Here is a 25,362-nt window from a genome sequence, read left to right on the forward strand (position 1 = left end):
TAAAATAAATAAATAAAATCTTTAAAAAAAAAAAAAAAAAGGAAGTGATCACTGAAACCTTTCTGTCCTCAACTCCTTATAGAATTAGACACCTGCCTCTAATCCCAGATAGTTGTAATGCCAACCAAAAAATCCAATGAACTTGAGAAAAGAAAGGTAGAATTGCAGTAATTTGGACTGTTTCTGCAAAGCTTTCATTTACACGGCATTATTGGGGCCAGGAGGATGGGGCAGAAGTGCGGGAAGCTGGTGGGAGAAAGAGGAGAGAACAAGGAGAAAGAAAAACAGAGAGAGAAACAGGAATAGCGAGACCAAGAGAAGAAAAGCCAGAGAGAGACATTCAGAGAGATGAATAGGGGCAAAAAGAGCCACTGAAAGATAGACCGACACACTGAGAAAAACAGGATGGCAAGAAATCACCCAATTCACTTCTCTGCGTTCAGGCCACGCCATACCTAAATTGGCTAGACAGAAGAAAATATATCTTTTTAGATCTATAGATAAATTTTGAGAATTTCATGAATAAACTATTCTAGATAGCCAATCCCTTATCTGGGAAATGTTCCTATGGCAAATATAAATCCTACATGCTTTGCTGTGTTTCTCTTCTCAATATTAATGGAGGATGGTCTGAGTCTATCCTCTAGGAAATCATTTTTCTTGCTTATATCTCCCCTCAGGCTTTGACTTCTCCTGGATGAATAATCCTTCCTTTACCTGTTTTTTCATGATTCTAATTTTCTAAACTTTTAATTATCTTTACCGGTTTCCTGAGCATCTCTGCAAATCCCCCGAGCCCACCTCAGAGTGATCTAATAACAAGAACCACGATGCACGTGTATAGATCATCTTATGCTTGTGGGAGGTTCAGCAGTGACACCGGCCTTATTTGCTTTGAACTTCAGTCTCCCCTTAATACAGACATTGCAGTTACCCCTGTTGTAGCATGATGGGGGAGGACATAACGAGATTAAACCTGTTGGAAACCTCTAGACAAGAGGGAAAAAACATGCAGGTGGACAGCAGCACCCATTAAGAGGCAGCCGGCCCACTTGGTGCAGAGAGGACATAGGAGGGACGTAAGGTGGGAACAAAAAACGGAAGCCAAACTCTGAAGGTGCTCATGTGTCATGACAAGAATTTTTAAATTGTATCTATTGGGCAAGGGATGTTTTAAGCAATCAAGAGCAGGATCAGGCTTGCTTTCATGGGTGACTACTCTGGCCATAGTATATAGTGTGATCTGGAGTGGGTGGGAGAGGTTTACATTCAAGAATATTTGAAAATATTGGGTGCCTGGGTGGCTCAGTGGGTTAAGCCTCTGCCTTCAGCTCAGGTCATGATCCCAGGGTCCTAGGATCAAGCCCTGCATCGGCTCTCTGCTCAGCAGGGAGCCTGCTTCCCTTCCTCTCTCTCTGCCTGCCTCTCTGCATGCTTGTGATCTCTGTCAAATAAATAAATAAAATCTTAAAAAAAAAAATCTGTGAAAATATTGGAGTTCCTTTGAATGAACCAGGTAAGAGGTGATGAGTTCCAAACTGAGGCAAAAGCTATGAAAATGGAAGATTTGGGTCCACTTTCAGGGGCCATTAAAGAACAGAGGAAGTGGAGCCTGTGAAAGAGGTGGAAAGGAAGAAGCTAGAAGGGTGGATGTAAAAAGTGGCCCCTGCAGCAAATGGCACCCATCCTTCAAGAGTGCACAAGCAGCAAGAGAGGACTGCAAGGAGCAGAATCAGTGCTTGGTCACTCACGATGGATGATGCTATCGGAGCTGCCGTTCCAAAGCACTGGGAGCAGAAGACAAACTGCAGCGCGTTGAGAAGTAAATATCCACAGATAAAAACTCCTCTATCTAGAAGTTTTATGGTGATGGTGAAGAATGAGATAAATTTGAAGGAAATTGAAGAGGCAGAGGAGGATGTTATACTCCAAAAAGAATAAGCAGAATATGAGTAAAGTACCATCAAGCATTACACTTTTATGGGTGAAAACACATGGGCACTTGGCAATGAGTGAGGCTTACCCTAAAAAGAGAGTGAATCTGGCATTAAATATTCCCATGATATGAAGTCTTTAGGAGACAATTAGAATATTTACATGGAATTTGTTGGTCTCTGCATGCAGAGATATGTATATATAGTCCAAACTCTCTATGAGTACAATCCACGGAAAAGAAAATAATAGGCATTACCAATAGGAAGAATAAATCCCAATTCTAACAATATCGGTCACTATATATCGTTGTCTCGCATATTAGTGGGTAATGGAATGCTAGTGATTTCTATCGGGCATATTTATGGGGCATGAAATAACCCATGGTTTTCGTTTTTAGCTTCAGCACTATTTTCAGTACACGACATATTATAAAAAGTACCTGGCACTGTGTTTGGCTCACTGTAGGCAGTAAATGAATTGAATTAAACTTTGTCACCATCTCCGGAGTTCGGATACACCTGATTCCTTCACCAAGGAAGAATCACTCAAGTTTTAATACAATTTTAAACACCTCATAAAACCTTTTTTCAGGCTGATTTTGATGTTCTGCAGTCTGTAACTAGTGTTCCCATCAACACGGTATCAGGTCATTGTTCTTAATGTCCCCACTGCCACATGGCTCCCAATTTCCTGGGCCTTCTAGGCCCAGTTTTAGCCTTTTTACTAATATCCAGTTTGTCTTGGTGGACGTTTTTCATTTGCACAAACTGTTCTTCCATATAAATATGGCAAAACAGTCATTGTTTCTTCCTCATTCTCCTTTTCAGCAAAAACATTTGACATTGGAATCTGAACCTCGAGATTTCAAAACTGCATTTTATGAAGTTCTAAGCTAGGACTCTCCCCAACTCCCCTGTCCATCCATACTTTAGTTACACTATCTCTAATTTTATCAGGTTCACCACATTTTATCTGGAAACAGGATTGTTCTGTTAATTTGAAAACAAAATGAAAATACTGTTTTCAAGTTTTAGGCATTCTGTTTTGTCATTGTTTGTCTGTTTGTTTTTTGCAAACCTAAGTGATGGCAAAGTAATTAAGCAACTACATGCCCAAGTACTTACAGCATCTTAAGGAAAAATGTTCACTCTATGACTTTGCCATTTCTACTCTGGATAAAAAAAAAAAATACTAATCTCTTCAACCAAATCCACTGTGAACTGTAATTCCATTTGGGGCATGAAAAGCAAAATTTCACTGGGACCTGCATAGGGCAATGGTAAAAATAGATTATTAATCATCAGTCAGAAACCTATTTAAGTATTTTGTGCTGAAGCGTTATTAAAAATAAGAAAAGAGAAATGCTGATACCAAAAGAAGACTGATTTTGGTAGATAATCAGTAGCTACTGCTCTTCTTAAGGTCTCTTTAGAAAAGTGACTTTTTGTTATTGTTTTTAGGCCTGAGAATGGCCTTGCCAGTAACCCAACTATTAAGAGCAGACTTCTGAACAGATGGACTAGAACCAGATGTCAAAAGCAAATTAACACATCATGAGACTGCTTCCTCCCCTCAACAGTAGAAAGCTATCCCAGTAGATGATGGGCTGGCCCTTTGCCAGCCCTACCTGAGGCAGAAGGTGCCTGGGATAGGATGAGATCAAGGAATGACATAGGGAATGACCATGAGGAACCAAAAAAAGAACAGCTTGTCTGTTCCACCACTGCCTTAAAAGCGGTATCTCTCAGATCTATGCTCAATATTCTTTGAAGGAATTGAATAAGATCCATTCCTTCCAGAAAGTTTAAGATAGAACAAGAATAACCAGAGACACTGTTGTCACCAAGAGGCTGAGCTGGCTGCTTCTCAAGGGACTCAGAGAGTGATGGCGGTATAGGATCTGGTGTCTAGCCTTCGAGACAGGAAAACCTGATTTCGACAGCATTCTGGGAAGGAATCCATCCCTCAGGGGATGGACTCATAGTAGACTGATTTAAAACATGGAAACTAATGGCCATATTTAAAAAATATATAAACATCACAAGGACCAAAGTCCTCATACTCACTTGACTAGAGTATTTTTCTTTCCCCATAGGCAGACACATCTGGGAATCCAAATTATGATCAGAAACTTGTATGGTTAGCATGGACTTAGAAAGAGACATTAGCTAGTTGATGCAATTCTTTAATAATAACAAAAATAGCTGCTGCCTCTATCTTCAAAGGAGAGATGCTCTGGGCAATGAAAAATGGTTTCACTCATATTCTCTCTCCTAGGCAATGTGCAGCCACATCATGCCAACATTTACCTCTGTGACTGTAAATTCTCTGAGGGGATCGCAGATATTGTCTATCTTGTTCATTACTGTGACCCATGTTTGGTACCTGGTAGATATTCAATATATATCTGTTGGCTGAATGAACTCAACTCATCTTTTTCTATGTTTGCAAAGCTGACCAATGCATATTCTATTTTCAAATGCATGAATATTCAATCAGGTTATTATAGAACCTGCTGGCCCAGGGGCCATTTTATACTAAAGCTGACTTTACCCATCTCTGCTCTAATATATTAAACATGGAATCTCAGGAGGGATGTCTTCTATTCCTTATTTCAAAATTCATTATGGATGTACATTTGAACTGTCCCCAACCACCAGCAACAATCATTTTTACTGACTCCAGATAATTTTATTTCTAGTTGATATAATTCCAATTTAGCCACTGGTGAGGATCTAGAAGCCTTCTCTGACTCATGGAAATAATCCCTAAACTGAAAGTAAGTGACAACTGTGAATTGAGCATTTTCTTCTCTCTTTCTTCATCTCCAAGGCTTTTTCTCTTCAGTCTTCTTTTGAATCTAAAAGCCACTTTCATTTCTCCTTTCCACTCTTGTAATGACATACTCACTGTGCAACCTCCATTCCATGGTGCTTACAAGAAATAATTTATATTTCTCCCTCACTATCCAACATACTTCTACATAGTCCCAACACATCTCCATCTACAAATCACCTACCCCCTCATTCAAAACCATCTTCAACATGAACTTCATGCAAGATGACTTCCCAATCCTTGAAACTGAATGAATTTACTTATTTTTCTCAATGTTACTGCAAAGGAAATATCTGCTTTGAAGATTTCACACACAAAAAGCCAAAAAAATGTAGAAATATTAAACTAAATAAGACAAATAAAAATGTTAATGCCTCAAGATCAGATTCTCATTAAAATGCTGGTGTATCTATGTGCAAAATTTGTTGCATGGAGGACATATGTGTATATAACACAGACAAACGCTCTTTTCTTTATACTGCTTATCACATTACAGAAGCAGAAAGAATAAACTGTAGTAGTGTAGTGAATCCCTTAATAACAGAATAATGTGTCTTTTGCCTTGACCCCAGCCTCTACAAAAAAAATTGATCAGCATGGCAATTTGGTAACTAATTAACTGATCTGTAAGATCACAAGGCTGATCTTAAACTGCAGTGGTGGGGTGCCTGGGTGGCTCAGTGGGTTAAGCCTCTGCCTTTGGCTCAGATCACGACTGGGATTGAGCCCCACATCGGGCTCTTTGCTTACCAGGGAGCCTACTTCACCCTCTCTCTCTGCCTACTTGTGATCTCTCTCTCTGTCAAATAAATAAAATCTTTAAAAAATTTTTTTAAATGGCATGGTATATAGCTATAAAACAATGTCACATACCTTCAAACAAACAACATTTATTAGTTGCGTATAAATTAGGTGTCTAACAGTCCTGGGCACACAGTAGAAACTTCTGAAATTTTAATTCTTTTTCTTCCTTCTCTCTTTAGTTGAGTACCCCCCCACACCCATTCACCTACACACAGGTGTATGTTATTACCCTCATTTGTTCACTTCATTAATTGATAATGAGTGAATTTTGAGAAAGATCGACATGGGTGCCCCCAAAATAGGTTTTTCTTAGTAGTAACAGAATTCTTGATGTATCTTCATACCAGGAATGGGAAGACTAAAATATTGAACATGAAAGAAAAAATTAAAATGATGTCCTATCGATTGATTTATGCTCTTTTATCAACCATCTGGACTTGTTCCTTGTGCTAGAAATGTTGAAGACAATTTTTTAATATTTTTCACTGATGCATTTCCTTCATCACTCCTCCTAGTGCTTTCTATATATTTAGCAAGCCAGCCAAAATAAAAATTTAGGAATCATTACTATTAAGAAATGCAGGCTCCTAGGTAAACTGTCAAAACATTTCCAAAGGTCCAGATTATAAACTCCAAGCCATTCTACTCATTTCCGTCTAATTATGAAATGCATGCCATTCTAACTGAGGCACACATTTTGAAAGTATGACATTGACCTACACCTTGCAGAGATCAGAACTGGACAGAGGCCCATGACTTACTATGATTTATATTCTGTCATTGAAGCTAATGCATAGTGAATGGTTCCAAATCCTCTTTCCTTTCTCCAGCTCTTTAAATGGAATCAAGCATAGGCACAATATTAATCTTAAAGTTAACTTACTCTAATTGAATGGCAATGCTTTATTACAGTCATGTATCAAACAAAGACCACAATATATCATAAGGGACACAGTGAAAGTAGATCCTTCTATGCTTTGCTTTTCTTTCTCCTTGATTTTTTTAGCCATAAGCTTTTTAAAGACCACCATTCATACTTTAATCTACTCTGTTAGTAAATTAACATTACTAAATCATCCCTACACTAACAACAGCATTCCTAAATCATGCACCCTGGTAATGCAAACCAGTTAATAGTTCTTCAAACAGAGCTATTGTTATATCACAGAAACCCATAGCTGGAGGAAACTTAAGTGGTCATCCAGTCTCTATGCCTTCTTTCAAGAAGAATCAATTCTCTCACACGTGTTCCACCTTTCTGTTCCTCAGATGGCTCTGTCTCAAGATAAAGTAATGAGTGACATTTCTTCTTTGTTATTATATAGCATTTTATATAGCATACTATTATAGAGCACATTAACGAATCTTTCAGTGGGCAGTACACTATCATTAACTGGAAGCACATGTTCTACAGCAGATCTCTAATACCTTTTCCTCCTGCATAACTGAAACTTTGTACCTATTGAATACCAACTCCCATTTTCCCCTCCCCCAGCCTCTGGCAGTCATCATTTTATTTTCTGCTTCTATGGGTTTGATTATTGGAATCATGCAGTATTTATCCTCCCTCGGCTAGCTTATTTCACTTAGCATAATGCCCTCAAGGTCCATCCATGTTGTGCCTGCGATAGGATTTCCTATTTTTTTTTTAAAGATTTTATTTATTTATTTGACAGAGAGAGAGCAATCATAAGTAGGCAGAGAGAGAGGAGGAAGTAGGCTCTCAGCTGAGCAGAGAGCCCAATGTAGGTCTTGATCCCAGGATCCTGAGATCATGACCTGAGCCGAAGACAGATGCTTAACCAACTGAGCCACCCAGGCACCCCTGATTTCAATTTTTTAAGATATATATCCAGAAGTGTTTTGCTGGATCATATGGTAATTCTATTTTTAATTTTTTGAGAAACTTCCATACTGTTTTCCACAGCAGCTGCACCATTTTACATTTCCATCAATAGTGCACAAGGGTCCCAACTTTTTCACATACTGATCAACACTTAAGATTTTTTTGTTTTTTGATAATGGCCATCCTAACTGGTGTGAGGTGATATCTCACTGTAGTTTCATAGTATGGCACTGGCATAAAGCAGATAGATACACAGACAAATGGAACAGAATAGAGAACCCAGAAATAAATCCACATATATGGTCAACTGATTTTCAACAAGGGTGCCAAGAATACATAATAGGCAAAGGGTAGTAGTCTCTTCAACAAATGGTGTTAGGAAAACTGGATATCTGCATGAAAAAGAGAGAGAGGGAAAGAAAGAAAGAAAGAAAGAAAGAAAGAAAGAAAGAAAGAAAGAAAGAAAGGAAAAATTGGACCCTTATCTTAACACTGTGCATAAACATTGGGGCACCTGGGTGGCTCAGTGGGTTAAGCCTCTGCCTTCAGCTCAGGTCTTGATCCCCGAGTCCTGGAATGGAGCCCTGCATCAGGGAGCCTGCTTCCCCTTCTCCCTGCTGCTTCCCTACTTGTGCTCTCTATCTCTCTGTCAACTAAATAAATAAAGTCTTAAAAAAGAAACAAAACACTATACATAAACATCAACTCAAAATGGATTAACTCTTAAATGTAAGACCTGAAACTGTAAAGTTCTTAGAAGAAACATAGGGGAAAAAAATCTTCATAACATTGGTTTTGGCAATGATTTCTTGAATATGACATTTAAAAGCACCAGCAACGAAAACAAAAATAGAAAATGGAAACTATGTCAAACTAAAAAGTTTCTGCAAAGTGAGCAGTCAATAAGCTGAAAAGGCAACTGACAAAATGAGAAACTGCATCGCTCAGAAGGGGCTACCATTCAAGATATAAAAGGAACTCCTACAGTTCAATAGCAAAAAAATAACCTGATTAAAAAAAATGGGCCAACTCTAATGTTATAGTGGTAATCATTTTTTAATATAAGTGTATCAAAACAATATGTTGTATGCCTTAATTTACACAATGTTACATATCTATTATATCTCAATAAAACTCAGGGGAAATAGATAAAAAACTTGAATATATTTTTCTCCAAAGAAGATATACAAATAGCCAACAGGTAAAATCAATCGCCAAAGAAATGGCATTTCTGAAAAGATCATACTCAGTGATAAAAGGTGATTCCCAGTGACATGGCTGATTTATACCTTCCCAGGGGAAAAAAAAAAAAAAAAACGAACTTCCTATGGTTGGTTTGGAAATCAAAAATGATTTCTGTTAATGCCTGATTTTATTGCAAACATTAGAATTAGCCTAAAACAAAACTTTGAGATTCATGCTGACAAACTCCATCCCCTATGAGAGGTATCCTGGATTCTGTGATTCTTAGGAATGAGAGAACATATGTAAACATATGTAAACATTTTATAAACTTAAAATGTTTATGGTATTAATTAATTAATTGGTTGATTAATAATTAATCAATTATGGTATTAATTTTAAAAATGAGATAGAACGAAAGTGATAATAATTAGAAATGCCAAAGTGAGAAAGGAAAGAGTAGTTGGCTTTATGCTGCAGGGAGCTGGGGATATGTAATTTAACTTGAATAATATGAGAAATTGTGTTGCGTTATTCTTTCTTAAAAAAACAAAAAAACAAACAAAAAAAAAAAACAGTTTAGCCTCATCCAGCTGCAAGCCCCACCAGTGTTCCTTCAGATCCAGAATTTAGTTACACTCATCTGGAAATTTCATAGTCTCCCTCTCCCCGTAGCACTTGCCCTCCCTGCTCACCCCCATCTCAGTCTAATTTTTTATTGTCCTTCAGATTGCCATTAAAATGCCACTGCTTCCAAGGAACTTTCCTGCCCCAAATCCCCCTCCTGTTCCATCAGCACCATCACACTCCCATGTGTGGGGCAAGAGGTGATGCTAGTTCAACTTCCCTGCTGCCCCCTAGATAACCATCAAGTAATAGTATCGACATAAGGAAGCCTTAAAGCACATCACCCTCCACCTCCTCGGCAAGTTGCTCTCATACCACATCACAAGTTCCAGGAAACCCCCCAGTTCTAGGTCTCACTCCCTGCTTGGTACCTGGTCCACGGTCCATGGTCCAGAGCTCAGCAGCTCACCAGTTTGCTTTGAGAAAGCAACATCTTGACAGGTGAGAGTGAGAAATAGACTTTTGGAAACCCTATGACTTTATCAACATGTGAAGAATCTAGAATGTAATAAATGCCTAGACAAAGTGGAGCATTTAATCCCATGCACAGGCACGAGAACGACGTATTTCTATACTTAGCTCTGTGTTATTTTATTATAAAGATAAACAGCTGGTGCATATCAGATTCTTCACTGTGATCAGCATAACCGCTCTCCGTACCTGTGAATCATACTAACTCATATTCCAAAGAGGAGGCGTCTGAGCTGCGTCTCTCCCTGCATGACCGGGGACTGTTCTGCGCTCCCTCGTCAGTTCTACAAATCTCATGGCTTATAATTAATCTTCTCAGACCGCATCTATGTCGCCAGAAAACGCGGGTGTAGTGTTTGCAAGAAGAGCTAACATAGCCAAATAGGTGCCTACAACACAGCACGAGTAAAATCTGATGACTCAGCTGCACTTATCAGAATTTTTTCCAGGTGAACAGAAAGAAGAGAAGGGGGTGGGGGAAGAAAAACAACAGGCAATGTGGAATTTTTGGGTGTTTCTGTTTTTCTACTCCAGTTTCTCTCGAGTAAATGTAACATCTAGACTGCTGTCCTTCCCAAAGCCTTGAATCTTGAAGAGAAGGCAAAGTTGATTGTATTCTGCCCTCTATTGTGCCAACTGACTGCAATGCTGGAAACAAATGTTTCCCCTTCTGACCTTAATATCAATCAGTGGACATTGTCAAACCTGACATTTTATTGTCCCTTCCTTAGTGGCAGGCTGTAAATAGAAACATTATTGTTATAAATTGTTCTTTGAAGTCTGACATTGTACAAATTACACTGTGTACTCTATTTCATTAAATGGTAAAACTCAGCAGGCTTTCTATCAGGAGGCCAACCCACAGTACTTTGTTCTCCTAAGAAATGAGTTCTGTGTTGGCAGGCTAAGCAAAAGATCTCATCATAACCATTCTGTCAACAAATAACTCATAAAACATTTTCTGAGGATACACATTAAAACATTTATCCTGATCTTTAATATATCTTAACATGGAGACGTAATGCTCTACATCCCGGCATGGGCTGATGCCTGCATGTAGCAAAGAGCCAACACATAAACACAACATCAAGAATTAGTATAGAGGGGCGCCTGGGTGGCTCAGTGGGTTAAAGCCTCTGCCTTTGGCTCAGGTCATGATCCCAGGGTCCTGGGATCGAGCCCCACATCAGGCTCTCTGCTCCGTGGGGAGCCTGCTTCCTCCTCTCTCTCTGCCTGCCTCTCTGCCTACCTGTGATCTCTGTCTGTCAAATAAATAAAATAAAATAAAATAAATAAAATCTTTTTTAAAAAAAGAATTAGTATAGAACCAAAACAGCAAGAGAATGGAAGTAAAATAGGGTCAGTGTTTTTCTGGTCCTTAAAAAATACTGAAGTCAATTACAAATATATGAATGTCTGAATAGATATCATTTATTTGTTTTATTTTTCTTTTTTTTAAGATTTTTAAAACCTTCTGGACCACCGAACCTAAAACATTTACTGTCATTACTGAAAAGTTTCACCAACCCCCACTCAAGAAAGCTAAAGGAGAAATTGTTATGCAAAGAAAAGGACCATATGAGCAGAAGTGCAGAGCTGGAAATCCATGGGGGCCAACTTGGCATAAGGTGGTGGGAGCGACGGTTTTCCAAACCCCATGGAAATGGTAGTCTTGATCTGGACACAGAATGGAAAAGCACCTTAAACACCAAGTGAAGGAATGAAGACTTTCTCTTCAGTCAGACGAGAGCTCTGTTGTGATGGCTATTCTTTTGTTGGCTTTGTTTTGTTTTTATCAGAGAAGTAAAACAATGAAAGATACCGTTTCCAAATATTACCATTTTTTATCTCAATAAAGCCGTCATTCTACTGCATTTAACTTAGATCAGTTTACTGCAGAGCAAAGAAGATAGTCAAAGAGCTTTTTATTCATCTTTATAAATTCATCTTCCCTTTCCATTCATTTCAAAGAAAATTTACCATTGTTATTTATAGTTTCTTAACACACCACATACTTGTGTCCCTTATACCTGTAATCCACATTTTCTTCATGTTTAATACTTGAAGAATCAAAGCTCTGAGCAGGAACAGAGATAAAGAATGGTCTTTGACCCTGTCCTTTTTGATTTACAGGGTATACAGGCTGTCATTTTGATTTGCCCAAAGGTTAAAGCTTAAAGACAGTACAGAAAGTACAGTCCTCCAAAGAGATAAATACACTAGGGCCAGCTCCCAGACAAATGATATTTGATATTTTTGCTCCTGGCTGTTGGCCATTTTAGTCTAGCACTGGGGGTAACGATTTGCCCTAGGAGAGGCTTGGCAAATCTGTCCAGGTATCCAGCACCCTGAGCAGTCCACTCCAGCTGCAAACCATCTGGGTCCACCATGCTTCACCAAAGAATAAAGCCCCATTCCGAGGCAGAATTAGAGAGTTCATGATAGGTAGATCACAATGACCAAGGATCCAACTAAGAGTGACCTCCAAGTCTGCAGATTCCCCTGGTACCACATTCAACTTTCAGAATTGGATTGGACTCCACAGCACCATGCAAAGGGTAAACGGAGATCTCAGTTGTCATTCAAACCAATTGTGTACCCTGGAGGCTGAGAGGAAACTAGATTTTGCTTGACTAAGCTGGTTTCATGGAGAACTTTCAGGCTGGGCAGGTATGGAGGAATAGGTTATAATATAAAAATCACGGGCTTGGGGCGCCTGGGTGGTTCAGTGGGTTAACCCTCTGCCTTCGGCTCAGGTCATGATCCCAGGGTCCTGGGATCGAGCCCTGCATCGGGCTCTCTGCTCGGCGGGGAGCCTGCTTCCCCCTCTATCTCTGCCTGCTGCTCTGCCTACTTGTGATTTCTGTCAAATAAATAAATGAAATCTTAAAAAAAAAAAATCACGGGCTTTGTCATCAGAAGGTTTGGGTTTAATTTTACTAGTGGAGTTCCCTTGAGCCAATCACTTAATTTCCCTGAATATAGTTTTTTCCTACCTATAAAACGACATAATCATAAACTCACAGCATTATCGGGGCCATCGAATAGAAAACATATGTGAAACCATACTGTGAACTTTGAGCAACTCTACACATATTTCATTTTATTACAACTTCATGTTTTATACAGCAGTTCCTAAAGTGTTGTCTGGGTGCCCTGGAGGGATGGAGACCTTTTTAGTTCTGCAACAACAAAATTATTTTTATAACAAAAATCACCTGCTGTTTGACTTTTCCCTCTGATTAACTCAAGTGTACAGAGGAGTTTTTTTCAGAGGCTGAGTGATGTATGATGATGTCATCACTGTATCAGCTGGTGGAATGGTGAGCTTGTGCTCACTGAGGTTTTCCTGAATTTTCCAGCATAAATCTTTGGGGTCCTTGATAATTGCTAAAAGTGTAAAGTGGTCCTGACAGCAAAACACTTGAGAACTACTGTTTTATCACGTAAGTGTAGATGTCCTTAAATGCACTTTTTAAGCAAATAAAGCATGCATCATTTGTTCCTTTGGTAAGTATATGTGTAGATTATAGAAGCAGAGAGAAATATTTTTAAATGGTACACACTTGGGAGCTTATCTTTTAATGTTACACACTTGCAAGTTTAAAAATAATACAAGTGGGGGCGCCTGGGTGGCTCAGTTGGTTAAGCGACTGCCTTCGGCTCAGGTCATGATCCCAGAGTCCCAGGATGGAGTCCCACATCAGGCTCCCAGCTCCATGGGGAGTCTGCTTCTCCCTCTGACCTTCTCCCCTCTAATGCTCTCTCTCTCTCTCAAATAAAATCTTAAAATAATAACAATAATAATACAAGTGGAAAAGAAAAACATTTCAACTTCTGTCGTATCAACTAAGGTGGTTATTGAGTACTTTTGTTGAGCATACTGCTGTAAGGTACACACGAGAAAAGTCCCAACACATTTCTTGCTCAAAAAACCTTGAAATAGTGAATATTAAAGTATTATATAGAGAACTACGATATGTTGACTGAAAGTCTCACTGAGCTTTTTTGGGTAAAATTAGTAATATAATTAGACATAATGTAGAACTTAAATGTTCTGTGTGGCACAGAAAAAGGTAAAAAGAATTAGGGGAATACGTCTGTGTCAGCAATCAGTATTATTTATAAAGCCATAATAATAATAAATATTAATTTAATAAAAATGAAATAAAAGTTTGTTGGCCTTGGGAAACAAGACTTGGGAGTTGACCCTGATTGTTGTAATAATAACCCATAAGCGTTGTTTGGCCTCATATACTATGTTCATGCATTATAGTGAAAAAAATGAAAATCTTTTAAAATTGGGCTTCACTGTTTTGTTTAATATTGTGAGAATTCACAAAAAACTCAAAGATACAGGACCACTGCTTGTAAGTGGCCCTTAACCGTCCGAATCTCTGGTCAATCCAGACAGATTTTTGTTTGGGATTTGAGCCAGAAGCAGAGGGAGTCAGCTAGGTCTGGATCTGAATGGAATCTGAGTCTGAAGCCAGCCTGGAACCCAAACCTAGCTCTGGAATAGAAAACAGGACCGAAGGAGGATGTAGGCAGGAATCAAAAGCTGGAAGTGATAGCTAGGACTCCTGAGCCAAAGCATTTTAAACACTCAATATCATACTGAAATAAAAGCTATGGCAGAGAATAGCTCCATTTTCCATTGTTAGTTTTCCAGGTCATGCTCTGTTAAAACTGATAGCTGGGGATAAATTGTTCTTACATGACTTACAGTAGAAAACCTTGGTAAAGGCAAAAAAATTATGCAACTTAAAACTCCATTCTACAGGATAAGTTGAGAGATCATTTTAGGATCCAAAGAAAAGACTAGAATAAAGCCACTTTTAGTAAAATTAGTCCTGACAAAGATTGGATCAAGAAAAAGGCTAAAAATAAGGGCATGCTATAATGGCTTTTGGGAAATTGTCATATTTCTCCCTCTCTTTTTCTGTCTCTCTGGAAAATCTGCCTCTAGAAGCATTTACTATTTTTTTTTTTTTTTGTTAAAGATTTTACTTATTTATTTGACAGAGAGAAAGAGATCACAAGCAGACAGAGAGGCAGGCAGAGGTGGAGGGAGGAAGCAGATCCCCTGATGAGCAGAGAGCCTGATGCAGGGCTCGATCCCAGGATCCCAAGATCAAGACCTGAGCTGAAGGCAGACACTTAACCCACTGAGCCACATGCGCCCCACATTTACTATTTTAGAAGGAGCTCTACTTTATTTCTTCTCTTTCTCCTTTTTGCACATTTTACAATGTTTATATTCAGGAATAGCTAGGCGGGGGAATAAAGATCACTCCTGTCTTTCAGGAAGAAGGGAAATGTATAATCTCAAGGTTGTACAGATTTAATGAGGTAATATACAAAAGCTAAGATTTACTATTAGCAACTACCATTCACAGGTAAGAAAATACCATATCACTTTCCCCTAAATATATATTTTTTTCAATCTATTTTCTGCATGGTTGAGAATGGCCTTCTGAACCCTGTAGGGAGAGCTGAAGGTGATCTACTTCTGAATATGTACTCACAACAAGCTCTCCAAGATAACTTGGGGACAGTGAACCAGATAAAGTGGTTATAACAGAGTCCCCAGAACCACTAGCCACCTTGAAATGATAATGGTTTCATGGGTTTTATTTATAAGTCCAAATGAATACATATTGTGTTTTACTGGCCAACTATATTTCTTTAACCTATGATTCAACATAAACATGCCCTAGGTTACTTACTAATTCAACCAAAACAATATTTATTGAGCACTTATTATATGTTAAGCACTTTCTGAGGTACTACGTAGATAAATGAGACAGGGTCCCTATCAAATTAGTTTTCAGCTAATTATGGGAAATAAAACAAGTACAACAGTAGCCACCGAAAAACTATAAAATGAGAGCTTCCCTTATATTTAAAATAGAAGTTTAATTAGAAAGCCTTATGAATTAATAGCAAAACATGATATATGCCAAATTTGTAAGATCTGTAACAAAAAGAATCAAAGTCATTTTCTTCATTGGTAACATTTAATGAGCATTTACTATATGTCAGACTGGTATCATTATGTCCTCAGAGCATCCTAGCTGAAGATAAATTTCAGAAAATCTGCTAAGATTAGATGGTACAGAAAACCAAAGGTCTCAGAGAAGTACTCCCATATGAAGTTTCCTTACTGAACTTAAGAAGGACTTTCGTCCTGTCTAGGGAGTGTTGGTTTAAATGTCTGATGATACCAACAGCACAGAGTCCTCTCTTACACAGGAAGCAAGCCACAAGAACATATTCAGCACGGATCCAACACAGTCACTGTTCTGCCCCTGTAAACATATGAAGTTGATGAGTAAATTAGGCCAGCATGGGGGCCTGAAATCCAGTGAGGAGCACTAAAAAGGACAGGACTTGGGAATTCAGGCTGTCTCACCAGGTAGAAAAGGTGAAGTGACTAATTATACCCAGATAGTGACCTTTTCTGCATGGATGAAAGAAAGAATGAAAGACACCTAACAGGGAAAGTTCATGCTTCAAATAATACAGTGTCTTCTTACAGCCGAAATATCACTTTAGGGCACAACTGGATTTAAAAGTTGTATTTTAAATAATTACAATAATTAGAATAATTATGTTTAAGTAGCTTTTATATTGATATTATGTTAGCATTGACAACAGCATAATTATATACTACTGACAAGGGCTTAAAAAAATAAAACCTGCAGATATGGTAGGAATGGTTTAACTAGTTATGCCAAACTTTTAAATTCTATAGATACTGAAAGACCTGTCAAAGTACAATATAAATGATAATTAATTAATATGAAATGAGAGTGTCAGGGACAAGTTTGGCACTCGACTTATCCCAATAATAGACATATTAGAACTGAAAGGCTTTAGGATAAAAGACCTCTCTTAGTTCTAGGTCTAAAAAACTGAAACATATTTCTAGCTATCATACATATATATAGTTTATATATAAATAGTTTTTTATATGTTTATATATTTAATTATATATTTATATGTGATATATATAAATACGATGTATAGTATATATTATATTTATGTATAGTTTATATATAAATATATAAATCATTTTATGGGACAAATAGTTTTATAAAGCAAAAAAATAACAAGTGTCAGTCAATATGTAAAGAAAAAGGAACTGTTGCTGGGAATATAAAGTTGGTGCAACCACTGTGGAAAATAGTATGGAGGTTCCTCAGAAAGTTAAAAATAAAAGTACTATATGAACCAGTAAATCCACTACTGGAGAACAAAACTACTAATTTAGTTTGCATTCCCACCAACAGTGCAAGAGAGTTCCCCTTTCTCCAAATAAATATATATATATATATTTATATTTATATTTGTATAAAATGGAGTATTACTTAGCCATAAAAAAGAATGAAATCTTGCCATTTGCAACAACATGGGTGGAACTAGAGAGTACTACACTAAATGAAATAAGCCAGAGAACGACAAATACCATATGATTTCACTCATATATGGAATTTAAGAAACAAAACAAATTAACAAAGGGGAAGAAAAGAAAGAGATGCAAACCAAGAAACAGACTCTTAACTATAGAGAACAAACTGATGGTTCCCAGCAGGGAAATGGGTGGGGGAATGGGTTAAATAGGCAATAGAGATTAAGGAGGGCACTCGTTGTGATAAGAACTGGGTAATGTATGGAAGTGCTGAATCACTATATTGTACACCTGAAACTAATATTACACCAAGTATTAACTAACTGGACTTTAAATGAAAACATTTTTTTATAATCTACTAATCTAAAAAGAAATATGCACCCGTGTTTACTGCATTATTTACAATAGCTAAGTTATAAAAGCAACCTAAGTGTCTATTGATAGATGAACGGACAAAGACAACGTGCTATATATATAATGTCTATATGTAATGGAATATTACTTGGCCATAAAAAAGAATGAGATCTTGGCATTTGAGACAACATGGATGGACCTAGAAAGTATTATGCTAAGTGAAATAAGTGCGAGAGAGGCAGTATCATATAACTTCACTAATATGTGGCACTAAAAATGAAATGAACAAATAAAAATAGCAGAAACAGGCCCATGAATACAGACAATGAACTAGGGATTGCCAGAGGGCAGGGGGTGGGGAATGGGCAAAATAGGTAAAAAGTAGTCGGAAGCACAGACTTTCTCTTATGGAATGAATAAGTCATAGAGATGAAAGCATAGAGTATATAGTTGATGGTAAGTCAATAGTGTTGTATGACGAATGGTAGTTACCCTTGTGGTGAGTGTAGCATAATGTATAGAGTTATGCATATATGTTGTACATCTGAAACTAATGTAACACAGATGTCAACTATAGTTCAATTGAAAAAAGATGTTCACCCTCATTAGTAATCAGGGAAATGAAAATTAAGACTACAGTGAAATCAATTTGCCCTAGCAGACTGGCACAAATTAAGCACTCTGACAATATGAAATGCTAGTGAGGATATGGATCAAATGGAATGTTGCTAGTTATAGTGCAAATTAGTCTAAATATTTTTAAAAAGCATATATCATTATACGGTAAAGTCGAACATTCATATAAACTATGATCTTGGAATTCTACTCTTCATTATCTGCCCTAAAAAATATTTGTAAGTGTGCATCAGAGATGTTTACACTAATATTCATAGCAGCACAGTAAAAAATTGGGGGGAAAACTGGAAATTGCTCAAATGTATAATGATAGGATAATAGATAAATAACTTGTGGTATGTGCACACAATGGGATATTTTATCACAGGGAAAAATAAATGAAGTACAGCCAGAGAGAGTAGCAGAGATGAATAAAACAAATAAGAGAATTTCAAAGATAAGCAATATTAAGCAATATGGGGGAAGGGTTTATGATACATAAAACTTTTAAAATTAAGGCATGGAGATAATGAAAACAGAATTAAAAATAATTGCTATCACTGAAGGGGTCCAAGATGATACTATTAATAGTGTTCTCATTCTTGATTTGGGTATTAATATATAATATATTGTTGTGCTTTATAACACACATGCATGTTACCTGCATAATTGTGTAATTGTAAATGTCTTTAAAGAGTTGCATGTAAAATCATGTTACATAGTTATTGCTTCATGATTTAATTATTTCCAGTTTTTCTCCTTTACTTCCCTTTTTTAGAAGTACCCTTTTTTATGTAGCACATTTTCCCTAATTATATTCTTTTGATTATATGTAATGTGAAAAGCCATTGGAAGAAAAGGTAACATGATATTTACTACTTGGTTTATAAGAAAAATATTGTATAATACCTGTTCTATGGCCGTATCTTTATAGACAGATTTGACTTGGAACAGGATAACCTATCGGAAACACTAACTATAGGACTTGTAGAAAATACTTCCTTCAGGGTGGCTCAGTTGTTAAGCATCTGCCTTTTTTTTTTTTTTTTAAAGATTTTATTTATTTACTTGACAGAGAGGGAGAGACAGCGAGAGAGAGAGAGAGAGAAAGAGAGAGAGAGAGAAAGAGAGAGAATACAAGCAGGGGGAGTAGGAGAGGGAGAAGCAGGCTTCCCATTGTGAGGCTGGAGCTCAGGACCCTTGGATCATGACCTGAGCGGAAGGCCGACCTTTAATGACTGAGCCTCCCAGGCACCCCAAGCGTCTGCTCAACAGGAAGCCTGCTTCTCTCTCTTTCACTCCCTCTGGCTTGTGTTCCTTCTCTGTCTGTCAATTAAATAAATAAAATCTTTTTTAAAAAAATACTTTCTTCATACACAAGGCAGTCATTAACGTGATCAGTCGTGTCAATTTAAGTTTTACATATTCCTAGTGAAACAATGTTGAATTTGGACTAAGACACCCCTAAAAAATGTTAATTGTTAAATCCTTTTCTAACTCTTACTCAAATTTTCTACACTACCATAGAACCCATGCTTGTAAACAGCATGATTACAATTATGATTTTATATCAAATGGTATAAATAAAGATTAATATGGAACCAATGTCTAATCTAAGAAAACTGTTCTATTTTACATACGCACAAGTAGTTATGGTCATTTTTGCTCAAATGACCTTATATCTCAAATACACAGTTTAAAATTTCATAAAAAGAAGTTAAATGATATTTTAATATTCTTTATCTAGGAAATTTTTTCTGCTACCCCTATTTACTCAGTTTCTAAGTTTCTCACATTAAGATTTCTATGACTGACTCCCTTTCACAGTAATGCTGGTCTTGGCTGAAACCTTAATGGTGTATATGTGACTTATTAAATTATGCTGATGCTATTTTATTAATGGAATTGTGAGACACTGTGTTTCTAATTTACACAGCTTCCAGGAAAGAACCTGCTTGATGAGATTAGAGATTTATCTGTTTACTAACTCAGTCAGAAGTTTTGCATTTTGGACTTATTCCAGTCTCAAAAGAAGTCCCAAGGCAGTCATTAAATTTAAAAACAATTATAATCAATAATCACAGAAGTCTTAGACTCAGAACTTAAAGAAGAGTCAATCAGAAGAAAGCCATTCTACAGCAGAAATCTCAGATTTATATTCCAAAGCCATCTAATTATTGATTCTCTACAAATCAATTTCTTTATGTGTAAATGGATGATTACCGATCACAGAAGCTTCTGCTTCTCAGTGTGAATAATCATAGAGATTTGCATATATTTTTAATACTGCATGGCACAGAGGAGCCATAAAAAATGAACTGGGAACATGAAATACTAGAACACCACACATCTAATTAGGATTACATTTAGCTGAGTTAAGTCAGACACAAATTTGTGATTCCACAAATGTATTGTTTTCAAATTTATGGCAATGAATTACTTCAGGGACATGGCAAATATTCCTAAATTAAACAAGTCTTCAAAACTAGTTTCAACTAAATCAGAAGAAAACGTACATGAGTAAAATGGCTTATTCTTTTAATACTGCTATTTTTCAGCTTTCAGTGTCCATTTATTCATCTATTTCTTCAGAAAATATTTATTGGGAACCTTCTGCATGCCGTGCAAATGCCAAGGCAAAATAACACCATACCTGTTATGATTATATGTTCATAACGTTAGTACACAAGTAACTATGACATAAAATCTAGTTTAGGGCACCTGGGTGGCTCAGTGGGTTAAGCCTCTCTCTTCGGCTCAGGTCATGATCTCAGGGTCCTGGGATCGAGCCCCACATCAGGCTCTCTGCTCAGCAGGGAGCCTGCTTCCCCCTCTCTCTCTGCCTGCTTCTCTGCCTACTTGTGATCTCTCTCTCTCTCTCTCTCTCTGTCAAATAAATAAATAAAAGCTTTTTTAAAAAAAAGTTTTAAAAATCTAGTTTAACTACAAAAACTTCACTTTTTCATTGTGCGATCATAGATCAAAATCAGAAATGAAGCAATTTGGAACAAATTCTCAAACATTTTCTGCAAAGGGCCAGGTAGTAAATACTCGAAGTCTTGCAGGCTGGATGGTCTCTGTTTCAACAATGCTACCTTGCTACTGCAGCCTAAATGCAGCCATACGTAACAGAGGATACATAAACGTAGGAGCACGGCTGTGTTCCAACAATGATTTATGCAGACTGAAATCTACATTTCATATAATCTTCACAAGTCACAAAATATTTTTCTTTTGTGTTTTCCCTTTAAAAATGTATTCAAATGTATTTGTCCATTTGCTCAACTTTTTGCCTATGATTCTGTAAAGTCTTCTTTGTTTAACTGGTAGCTAGAAGTTTGGGTGTTATTATAAGTAGCATCTTATCTTCTAGTTGGTTATTACTGGTAAAGACTGGTTCTTGACACGTGGACAGGATCTTGACACGTGGACAGGATTTAGAAAGGCAGAGATGGGAGAAAAGCTGTCTGGTCAGAGGGACAAACCTTACGAACAATCCACAGCCTGCAAAGATTAGAAGACTGGAAAAGAGTTTCATTTGTTTGAAGCCAAAGACATTTGGAGAGAGCTGCTAGGGAATAAGGATAAAGCAAGTAGGAGAAGGACATAAATGGCTCATTGGGAGTTCATGTTTCAGAAGCAATAGAGTATGCTGGCTGAAAGCATGGATTATGGAGTCAAACTGCCCATATTCTGGCTCCACCACTTATTAGTTGAGTGACCCTGGATCTCTCTGTTTCAGTTTCCTCGCTGATAAATGGGGAGTGTAACAGTGCCAACCTCATTAGAGTATAGTGAAGATGAAATGAGTTAAGACATGTAGCACCTGGTCTGGATAAGTATTCAATAAAGGTTAACCTTAACAAAAAATGTGACAATCATTCATAACTCATGGACCATACCAAATAAACAGGATTTGGCCCATGAGCCATAGTTTACTGAACTTGGCTTAGAATATATTCTTTTAGAAAAGTCTCTTTCTAAAAAAGTACAATTTTTATGCATAATATTAAAAAAAGAACTTTCTCGGGGCGCCTGGGTGGCTCAGTGGGTTAAGCCGCTGCCTTCGGCTCAGGTCGTGATCTCAGGGTCCTGGGATCGAGCCCCACATTGGGCTCTCTGCTCAGCAGGGAGCCTGCTTCCCTCTCTCTCTCTCTCTCTCTCTGCCTGCCTCTCTGTCTACTTGTGATCTCTCTCTGTCAAATAAACAAATAAAATCTTAAAAAAAAAAAAAAAAGAACTTTCTCATGTGGTTTTAAGGGTTCTAAGATGGTGTTTTGGACAGAATCACCAAACCTCGATATACTTAAAGAAAAACTCACTTATTCCATTTAATTTGAATTCCTTTTAAAAAGAACCTCTCTGAGGATGAAGACTTTTGTCCTGTGTTTCCCCTTGCTCTCATAAAAGCTTATGTGGAGTTCATCGGATCTGCCTTATCCAAAATATCTTGCTGTATCTTTAATTAAACTCTGGAATTTAAACAAGTAAAAGCAAATATATTGCAAGTTGAGTCCAGAGTGCCTTCCCTTGGTTCCTGCAATCGTGGATCGGCCCCTGAGCTGTCCACGATCCATCATCTGCTGAATGATCCACGTGGGGGAACCAGCTGTGTGTCGAAAGTGGTGCTGAAATGGAAGAGCTGGCCGAGGAGAGTGGCCTTCCCTAGAATGTTAAAGGGCTATTTCATGTGTGTTGCGTGACATCTATTCTCAGCTAGCTCATCCAATTTAAATTATTTCATATGATTTTAGTAACTCCTACAAGAAATCAGATAATTCTGTGAGATCTCAAATACGTATGGATAAATGGCATACGCTCTGCTCCTGCAAAACATTCGTTGAAAAATAAAGCGCCAATAATACGAAAATGTCTTTTAAATAAATGGGGCTCCAATGATTAAAATTAAACATTTTGGATCATTACATTCCCTTTTTCTGAGTTTTTATCAACACAGAAGTTACGATTATTTAATTCCTGTAATTTCCCTTTCTGAATTGTCTCCCAGTTTTACATTTCTTTTGAGTCACTTGTTTATACGAAACGTCAAGGAAATAGTGTTTTACTCCCTCAAGTTTTTCTTTGAGTTTGTGTAATATAAGTACAACAACATATTTCAGTATCAGAGAATTTCTAAAGCTCTGTCTTTGAAAAGAAAAGATTTTCTATGAATAACAAAATAGAAGGTAGGTACAAGGAACCTGGAACTGGCAGCAAATGGAATAATAAAATTATGCTGTTGAAATCATTTGTTTAGTTTAAAGGACTCTGCCAAAATCATGAAGCAGGAATATCCTGCCTCTTGCTCAAGGTCACAACTGTGAGAGAAATTATCTTAATGCTTCTAAGTTGTTCTTAGAAAGTAACCCTTCATTTAAAAGGAAAAGCTTAAAACATAATTGAGCAATTTAGCAGATGGTATTTCAAAATGAAATCTTGTCATTCTTTTCAGATCAACATAGAGATGCAGGGAATTAACCACGCTCAGGGCTGAGGGCTGCCATTCTATCCGTTTGGTCACGTAAAGGACCAGAAAATGTAGAGTTCGAGCCATTGTTTATGTATCCTAAGAAATAAATGTAGCTCAGATTGTTCAAAAGTAAGCAAAAAATCCACAGGTCTTGGTGGTAAATATTCTCACACAGACTATAAACTAAGACGGCTCAAACGTTAAAGGAAAACAGAGCTCTCTAAATTCTGCTAAACTTCAGAGCAGAGTTCTTGACCTGTTTGCAGCAAGGTGCACCTGTGGAAATGTCAGTCTCCACGTAGGATCCAGGAAAGAAATACAGGGTAGAAAAGCAATATAAATGTGACTCATTTGAGCAACTGTTCTAATGAACACTTTCCACTGCCTTCAGCAGGTTAAGAATATTAAAGCTTTGTTCCTGCTGAGCAGGCCTGGATATTTTCTATTTGTTAACTCCCCAGGAACTTGTTGTAATGTCTCCTGGTGAGGATAAGACAGTACTACATTCTGTAGTTGCCAGCTGGTAGGAGCAAAAACACCTGGGCAAAGTACTTGTTAAATGGCATAATTCTTCTCTGTGGCAGGCATGAAGACTACAAAATCTGCTTCTTAGTTTGTTTTCTTTTTTTTTTTAAATACATTGCCCAAACTGTCAAATCAATGGTTTAAGTCCTATCCTTACTTCCACAGCTCCCTGAAATGGGTGGTGGGTTTGATTTTGTTTTCATTGTCTTTGTCTCTCCTGTTGGGCTATCTTGCAACTTGCTACAGTAAACCTTCCATCAGTTCTTTATTCTTCCCTGCTCTCAAAGGGCTTTATGACACCAAAGTTCAACCACTGAAGGGACAACTACTTCCATCCATAAATAATGAGAAATTAACATGTTCTTGTGGACACCAAGTACTCAAATATGTAAGAGCTCTGGGTAATTGAAGATATGTGCTGATTTGCTATCCATATTCAAATCTACAGTATAAATGTAGGATCATGAACAGGATACTTCATTTGCATACTAACAAGCCTTCAATTTCATGAGTTGAGAGGTCTGAGCAAGGAATAAAAAACTGTCAACATTGCAGTAAGAATCCGTTATTACTTTTTATAAAGAAGGGATGAATTAGTAACATTTTTATTAAGTACTATTTTTTCCTTCCCTTTGGTGTGATGATTTGTGTGAATGTTATGTTGCTTTATATATTATTGAAATCCATTTCTTCTCCTAATTAATAAGAGTAAAAGAAGCTAATATGTTGAGGTAGCCTTTATGTGACAAACTACACTAACTCATTATGTGAGACAGGTCTTACTTAATTTTATCAACAACCCACCTTTCTCTGTTATCATTCCCCTTACAAATTCCATTCCAACTCTCTCAGAGAGGGCAGGAAATTTCTCACATGAGTTTTTAATACGGTACCTGAGGAATCACCTGGCATTCATCATTGGCCTTGTTTTCCTCCCACAATGATGTGAGTTCATTTTTGTGGTGGTAGTGGGAGTGGTTCGATCTGCTGCTTGATTCTCTGGGTCGCTCACAACTTAAAAAGGAACCTGACCACCACTCTTGGCACTGCCACCCACACTTGACCAATGTGAATCTTCCAGGCTATGGTGTTAATGTCAGCACCAACACTGTGGTAGCAAATCTCAGCTTTGCTGAAGTAGAGGAACCCTCTCCCCTATCTTCATGCCACACTGAATGACCATGGTTCCATACAAGGCTGCCTTATCCTTCTAATGTCTCCTAGATATTCTCATTAAAAAGAGCACTTTGATTTTCCCTCTTCCCACCCCATGGCACAGGCCTA

General features: G+C 37.5%; 1 protein-coding gene across 7 annotated transcripts in view; it reads right to left on the reverse strand.

Annotated features, from left to right (window-relative positions):
* Positions 1-25,362, reverse strand: part of TMEM117 (transmembrane protein 117) — a 515,843-nt gene that overhangs the window by 294,404 nt on the left and 196,077 nt on the right. The window contains exon 1 of one of the 7 annotated variants that reach the window (XM_047742333.1): positions 15,868-15,886. The exons of the other annotated variants lie outside the window; for them this stretch is intronic. The gene's annotated coding sequence lies outside the window, so the exon portion shown is untranslated. Of the gene's footprint in view, positions 1-15,867; positions 15,887-25,362 lie in introns of those variants that run through there. 7 annotated transcript variants of the gene reach the window in all.

The sequence above is a fragment of the Lutra lutra genome, chromosome 8, assembly GCF_902655055.1.
Source record: "Lutra lutra chromosome 8, mLutLut1.2, whole genome shotgun sequence".
In the NCBI taxonomy this organism is placed as follows: domain Eukaryota; kingdom Metazoa; phylum Chordata; class Mammalia; order Carnivora; family Mustelidae; genus Lutra; species Lutra lutra.